The sequence below is a fragment of the Sus scrofa genome, chromosome 9, assembly GCF_054392235.1.
Source record: "Sus scrofa isolate SSC_HxYL_T2T_F1_AM1 chromosome 9, Sscrofa_HxYL_maternal_Yorkshire_Landrace_v2.0, whole genome shotgun sequence".
NCBI classification, from domain to species: domain Eukaryota; kingdom Metazoa; phylum Chordata; class Mammalia; order Artiodactyla; family Suidae; genus Sus; species Sus scrofa.
In genome coordinates this window covers 118,754,081-118,762,479 of record NC_139391.1, presented here as the reverse complement: position 1 = coordinate 118,762,479, position 8,399 = coordinate 118,754,081, and positions in this window count along the sequence as shown.

The window sequence follows — 8,399 nt, the reverse complement described above, 5'->3', positions numbered from 1 at the left end:
ATTTTGGTATTTGACCTCTTTAAGCCTCAATTTCTTCATCTATAATTAGATATAATAATACTGTTCCCCTTATAGAATTGCTCTGAGGAATGAATAAAATTTATTAAGGCATTCCCGTCGTGGCTGAGCAGTTAATGAATCTGACTAGCATCCATGAAGATGCAGGTTCGATCCCTGACCTTGCTCAGTGGGTTAAGGATACAGTATTGCCATGAGCTGTGGTTTAGGTTGCAGATGTGGCTCAGATTCCTGTGTTGCTGTGGCTGTGGCATAGGCTGGCAGCTACAGCTCAGATTTGACCCCTAGCCTGGGAACCTCCATATGCTGCAGGTGCGGCCCTTAAAAAAAAAAAAAAAAAGATGATATCAAAAAGTTCTCGGCACAGGATGTGACACAACCTTTTGTCCTATCAGCTTTGAATGTAAATTATTCAAAGGCAAGTATCAAGCTTTGTAATTATTTTGTAACCTCTGCTGTGCCTGACATATAAAATTCTATAGTAGATAACCAGTAAGTATAGTGAGTGCCAGGAGGAATTTCTGTGAGGCTAGGGTTTATGATTTCAGTCAGTTTACCTTACCAGTCAAGGGGTGAAAATAAAGCAGTTTTTTTTTGGTTTATTTGTTTTGCCACACCCAAGGTATATGGAAATTCCTGGGTCAGGGATCAAATGCTAGCCACAGCTGCAAACTAAGCTGAATCCTTAACCCACTGCACTGGCCCAGGGATCTAATCTGCATCTCAGTAGCACCCGAGCAGCTGCAGGCAGAGACAATGCCCAGATCTTTAACTCACACCAGGAGGTCCAAAAACAGAGCTCTTATCACTGTTTCTCAGTAGACTGGGATTGTTGAAGGCTGCTCAAGGTCAAGTTGGGTGAGGTTACACAGATCAGAGTTGAATCAGTATCTATTTAGGCCAGACAATACAAGATGCAAGATATTTAGAAGATACCTAGACGGTGGAGCTTGGGTGTGGTTAGAGCTCAGGGATTTGCTTCTTTCCACAATCTTGACTTATTCATTCATCAAACATTTATATAAAATGACTATATGTAGAATGCTGCTCTAGATATTCTTGGCAGTGATTCTCACACATTATTGGTGCTGGCACAGAAACAGTGTTTGAGGAATTGCAAAGATCATACAGTCTTTTTGGGCGGGCGGGGGCACACCGACAGCATGCAGAAGTTCCTGGGCCAGGGATAGAACCTGTGCCACAGCAGCAACCCCCAGACACAGCAGTGACAATGCCAGATTTTTTTTTCTTTTGCTACAGCTGTGAACTACACTGCACCTGCAGCCATGCCAGATCCTTTAACCCACTGTGCAGGGCCTCCGAAGCAACCCAAGCTACTGCAGTCACATTCTTAACCCACTGCATCACAGCAGTAACTCCAATAAATTTGTATTTCATCTTTAGAATAGTGACATTATAATATCACTCTTTTCAATGCACATGCATATGTGTGTGGTGGATGTTTATACATCATGCATATATGCATATGCTGAATTTTACCAAATACAGTGTAATAGAATATACCAACAATGAAAACTTTGTTCTCTCCTAAGCAGAGGTTGATTTTGCAGTTTATAATTTTTTGTGACTTAATTTTATTTCTGTCTTCGCCTTCGATATTTTCCTACTAAGTAGCACTTAGTCTATAAGGGTTTGGGGCAAGGAGAAGGAGAAATATTTTTTAGGATTTATTTTAATTATTTGATATAGCAGGTTCATGGAGATAACTGTGAAGTTACCAGTAAACTCCTGAAGGAAGAGGCCATATTCTATGTGCATTCCCAACACCTACCAGGGATGTGGTAGAAGCTTATTAAATGTTTGTTGAGGTGGTCTGTGGACTTACACATAAGCCTTTATTAATTCCTCTATCTCTGTCTCTCTTATCTACTCACTCTTTGTCCATCCACACTGACCTTCTTTCAGTCTCTCAAACCTGCTATTTGCAGTACCCTGTGCTTGGAACACGGTACCCGCCCTCTTCTCCCAATTCAAATTCCTTTGGTCAGTTCTAACTCAATCATCTTTTTTTCTTCAGCCTTTCCTGAAAATCTTGACTTGATGAAATCCTCTCTTCACCCACCCTACCCCCATTTTATTTTATTTTTATTTATTTTACTTTTTTTTTTGGTTTTTAGGCCCACACCTGCAGCATATGGAGTTTTCCAGGCTAGGGGCTGAATTGGAACTACAGCTCCGGCCTACACCACAGCCACAGCAACACTAGATCTGAGGATGTCTTCGATCTACACCACAGCTCACAGCAACGCTGGATCCTTAATCCCAATACCGGATTCTTAACCTACTGAGCCACCAGGGACTCCAAGATCACAGACTTTTGAGTCTAACAGTCTGCAATTTCTGATAAAGGGCTGGGGGTGGGATGGGGTGCTGGGAATTCATATTTTTAAAACATTCTTTATGTGATTCTGATGCACTGTTCTAGGAAAGCAAATATACTGAAAGCACTGTTCGTTTTCACAAAGATGATTGGGAGAGGAGCATAGCCAATAAAGAAAATGTGACCTATACCAGTTTTTGTTTTTCTTTTTTGTTTTTTGGTGGATTTATTTCGGCTCTAAAGAATATAAAATTATTTGCCTGTATCATCTCTCCTGCAAAATACAGCCTCAGGCTTCAAAGAGAGGCCATGCACCATTGTTTTATTCATATTACTGTTGTTGGGAGTGAACATGTTCTGGTAGACAAATATGTGGGCTGATGGAATGTGTTTACATACAAGCTAGTATGTAACTAGAAGTATACATGATAATATAAACTCTACTTAGGTCTACTGAATTCCAGGAAAAGATGAAATAGAATTGTCTGGAGAGGTCTGACTTCCTTCCCAAGTAGGCCCTCTATCTGGAAGAATTAGTGTAAAGATAAAGTGTTGATATGTGCCTTTCAGGGTCCAGAAAATGCCGTCATTATCACCCACCCTGTGGACAATCCTCCAGCTTCCCTGAAATTTGGGAATAGGAGTGAAATAGAGATGCTGGATGTCTCAGTCCACACAAATTCAGCATGAACTCTGAATATGAATGTACAGATTTGGGATAGCAGAAAAAGTGCTGAGTGCAGAGCAAAGGCATGTATGATAAAATACCTCTGCTCAGTTCCGGTGTGGAATAGTACATATCCATTGTATTTTACATGATCAGGAAGTTAATAGTTGCTGTGCTGGAAGAATTTGGTTCCAACATTAAATCCAGTCAGCAAAAATTGAGTACCTACTGTGTGTAGAGTGGTCTTTTTAAACATTCCAACGGAAGTAAAACTCTGGTACTTCACTTTGACTAAGTTTACTCAGAGCCAAATGTTTTTACAAGCTTCAAAATTCCTGTTATCAGTGTCGGCTTTTAGTGTGGAGGGTAGTGTGACCTATCACCCAATTACCATTTCTTTATTTTTTGTGATTTTTATATTTCTTGGTGTGAGTTTTTTGAGACTTTTTTATACTATTTCTATGTGGTAGATAGTTGAGTCATAGGACAGACTATTAATTAACACAGGACTTTCCAAGTGACTAAGTAAGCACTTCATCCAAGGTCAAGGATACAGGCTCTGACAACCACTCTACTTTAGCTTTAAGTTTATCTTTCGGTTTAAAATTTCCGCTATCAATCCAAAATATTTTTTCCCTGAAAAAAAAGTGGGATTAAATATGTTAAACTGATTTTTGAATTAAAATATCAAGAAGAAACAGATAACTACAAATAACAGGATATGACTAATGGTTTTGATTCATAGACTATTTTTATCCTCATCTGGAATATGAGTATCCAGATTTGTATTTGTAAAGCAATACAAGAAAAAAAAAATGAGACTGCAATCTTAAGTTTTGAAGTTCTCTCCCTCTGAATTCTTAGCCTTAGTGAAAAACTATCAAAGCCTATTGAAAGACTTGAGATCTTGATCCATTCATGAATACTCCCATGGAGCTAAATTTCTTCTGGACTAGATGTTATCCTATTGTTATTGTTAATTTTTTAGGATATGGCCATGTTATTGTGGTTTTGTTGTTTTAAAAATCCTCATCTCTTAGAAATACATTATAGAAATATTTATAGGTAAAATAATACTGTGTCTCTGTTTTGCTTTAAAAATATTCCAGCCCCCCCCAAGAAAAATAAAATAAAATAAAAGGAGTTCCTGTTGTGCTCAGTGGTTAACGAATCCGCCTAGGAACCATGAGATTTTGGGTTCGATCCCTGGCCTTGCTCAGTGGGTTAAAATCCGGCGTTGCCGTGAGCTGTGGTATAGGTCATAGATGTGGCTCAGATCCTGCGTTGATGTGGCTGTGGCGTAGTCCAGTGTCTGTATCTCCAATTTGACCCCTAGCCTGGGAACTTCCATATGCCATAGGCGTGGCCCTAAAAAGCAAAAATAAAAAAATTAAAAATTAAAAAAATAAAATTAAAAAAGAGAAAATATTCCAGCCAAAAAAAAAAAAAAAAAAAAGCAAAAAGAAAAAGCAAATGGGGAAATACATATGTAATAAGAATGACAGAATGTCAATTGTTTAAGGAAGTGATGGATACATAGGGATTCAGTGTATTCCCTTTTCACGAATTTTATTTATTTTGTTTTATTTTTTGGGCTGCATTCGTGGCATATGGAGGTTCCCAGGCTAGGGGTCAAATAGGAACTGTAGCTGCTGGCCTAAGCCACAGACACAGCAACACAGAATCTGAGCAACATCTGCTAGGTACACTGCAGTTTACAGCAACACTGGATGCATAACCCACTGAGTGAGGCCAGGGATCGAACCTGCATTCTCATGGACACTAGTCAGATTCGTTTCCGCTGAGCCACGACGGAAACTCCTTTTCACGAATTTAAAAAAATTTCCACAATAAAAAAATGTTTGGGGAGTTCCCGTCGTGGCGCAGTGGTTAACGAATCCGACTAGGAACCATGAGGTTGCGGGTTCGGTCCCTGCCCTTGCTCAGTGGGTTAACGATCCGGCGTTGCCGTGAGCTGTGGTGTAGGTTGCAGACGCGGCTCGGATCCCACGTTGCTGTGGCTCTGGCGTAGGCCGGTGGCTACAGCTCCGATTCAACCCCTAGCCTGGGAACCTCCATATGCCGCGGGAGCGGCCCAAGAAATAGCAACAACAACAACAACAACAAAGACAAAAGACAAAACACACACACAAAAAAAAATGTTTGAAGGTTTATCTCAGTGACACATTCTATATCGTATTTTTGCTTCTCCCTCTTTGAGAAATCTTTCTTTTGGCAAACTTTCCAGCACATCTAGAATATAAATATCATGAAAATGACCCTTCTCATGCTTTGCTCATGGATATTAGCTTAGCACCATTTATTGAATAACTCATGCTTGGTGCAGTTACTGCTGAGGCAAAGGAGTCCATGCCTGGTTACCGAGAACAAGTCGTGTGTGTGTGTGTGTGTGTGTGTGTGTGTGTGTGTATGCACCATACCTGCGACATGCAGAAGTTCTCAGGTAAGGTATCGAACCTGCACCACATCAGTGACAACACTGGATCCTTAACCCACTGAGCCACCAGGGAACTGTGCAAGTCACATTTCTTTTTTCTTTTTCTTTGGTCTTTTTAGGCCCACACTTGTGGCATATGAAAGTTCCCAGGCTAGGGATCAAACGGGAGCTGTAGCCTCTGGCTTGCGCCACAGCCACAGCGATGCCACATCCAAGCTGCGTCTTTAACACACACAATAGCTCACGGCAATGCTGGATCCCTAACCCACTGAGCAAGGCCAGGGATCGACCCCCATCCTCAGGGATGCTAGTCCGGTTTGTTACTGCTGAGCCGCAATGGGAACTCCAAACTTTATATGATTATTTTTCCTAGCTACAAAGAGTGAGATAGGACCGCACTAACAGTGTCATTTGGTACATTTAGTGTTAGAACATTGGGAAGACTTGAAACTTTAATTTTCCCTACTATAAAAAGAGTAAATACCAGGGTATCCTGAAGAAATGAATTCAAAATAACTGTGGCTATTTAAAATGTGTTTAGCATAAGCATTAGCAAAAATATGTTTATGGAATTGAATGTTGCCGTGGAGAATTCAAAACTATAAATATGTAATATATATATTTCACAACAGAAAAAGATAAATCAGCTTCCACAAATCATCTTTTTTTTATGTTTTCTGCACTAAATCAGAATTGTTATGTCTTTGTATTCTTTGATTGGGTTTTGTTGGTGTTATTAATTATGTATAGCAATACTTCTATTACATACTGTCCAAATAGTATTTGCTTGGGGAGGCTTAGAGATATATTTTGCAGCCAGCATGACTAAATGTGTCTTATTGCAATCTTTTCCTGGGAACTGGGAGTACAGAGTGAAAATGTATGCCTTAGCTAGCCTTTTTATTGGCAAGGAGGTGCAGCTGGGTTGACAGAAACAAATTTGTTGGTAACTTCTGTTTTTCTTCTATTTTACAAATGAAAGAAAATGCCTGGAGTTCCCACTGTGGCACAATGGGTTAAGAATCCGACTGCTGTAACTCTGATTGCTGCAGAGGCACAGGTTGCCTCTGAGGCTCTGGCATTGCCGCAGCTGCAACATATTCAATTCCTGGCCTGGGAATTTCCCTATGTTGCGGTGCACCCATTCAAGAAAAAAAAAAAGAAAGAAAATGCCTGTTTTGTTTGTTTTTGTTTTTTTTCCAGATCCTTTATGCATTCTTCCTCTTTCCCTTCTTTCCACAGACATTAATTAAATTTTTTCTATGTGTCAACTTTTAGGGATTTAAAGAAGTGAAGATAGGGTTGTAGTAGAGAGGAGATTCTGACATTATAGTCATCAAGAAACTCATGAATTATAGGACAGAACTATACACCACTGCCTTTCCAATCCATGGCTCATAGCTCTGATTCTCTCCTCAGCTCTGGAATCACCTTTCCAGTTTTTAATTGAATTCTTTTCTAGCTATCATTTGCTAACGATTGCTATTGAGCTTATATGCATTCTCTCTTTAAACTCTCTTAAACCCTTGTAATACAGATATTCTGCCCATTTTGCCATTTTGCAACAAGGAGATACAGGTTTAGAAAAATTAAGTAAATGGCTGAACTCTGGATTCAAATTAAGTCTATCTGATGCAGACATCCATTTTTTCCCCCACCGCATCACTCTGCATATACCAGTATCCCAGTCTGAATTGTCTATAGGAACTGAGGATCCATTGTAAACTGTGGTGATCTGGGGAGCTCCTGCTACATTAACTGGTGGGAGCTGCTGACCTGCTGCAGATGGAAATGCAGTTTTGGTATTATGGTGGTCCTGATCTTCTGAAAGGAGCTGAATATAGGCTTTTAAAATAAAACCTCCCAGTTGTTAAGTGACACTATTTAACTATACACAGATTTTAAGATAATGTGTTTGAAGTTCTCATCGTGGCTTAGTGATTAACGAACCTGACTAGTATCCATGAGGACATGGGTTTGATCCCTGACCTCGCTCAGTGGGTTAAGGATCCAGCATTGCTGTGAGCTGTGGAGTAGCTTGCAAATGCGGCTCGGATCTGGCGTCACTGTAGCTGTGGTGTAGGCCAGCAGCTACAGCTCCGATTTGACCCCTAGCCTAGGAATCTCCATGTGCCATGTCTGCAGCCCTAAAAAGATGTAATAAATAAATAAATAAATAAAATAATGTGTGGGCCAAAGCATGTCTATAGGCATCCCCATCTCAACACTTCTGCAACAGTATTGTCTCTTCTCTTCAGAACCTACTCATACTCTCATCCTTACCTCAGTAAAGACAAGATGCAGGAGTTCCCATTGTGGCTCAGCAGGTTATGAACCTGACTAGTATCCATGAGAACACAGGTTTGATCCCTGGCCTCACTCAGTGAGTTAAGGATCTGGTGTTGCCGTGGGCTGTGGTGTAGGTCGCAGATGTGGCTTGGATCCCGAGTTGCTGTGGCTGTGGTGTAGGCTGGCGGCTGCAGCTCCATTCGACCCCTAGCCTGGGAACCTCTATATGCTATGGGTGTGGCCCTAAAAAGACAAAAAAAAAAAAAAAAAAAAAAAAAGGACAGGCTACAGGCTTTTGATGCCTCTGTGGCATCTCTAACCACAGAATGTTCTGCAGTTGTTTCTGACTCCTTTCTCCTTCATCTCACATTTCCGACCTCAGAAATATCTCTCAAATCTGATACCTTTCTCTACCTCTTCTCCTCCATCCTCCAAATCCCCAAGCTACTGTCTTTGGTCATGTTCTTTTTTTTTTTTTTGTCTTTTTAGGGCTTTTTTAATGGCCTCGGAATGTGGAAGTTCCCAGGTTAAGAGTCAAATGGGAGCTGCAGCCGCTGGCCTACAGCACAACCCCAGCAACTCAGGATCTAAGCCATGTCTTCAACCCACACCACAGCTCATGGCAA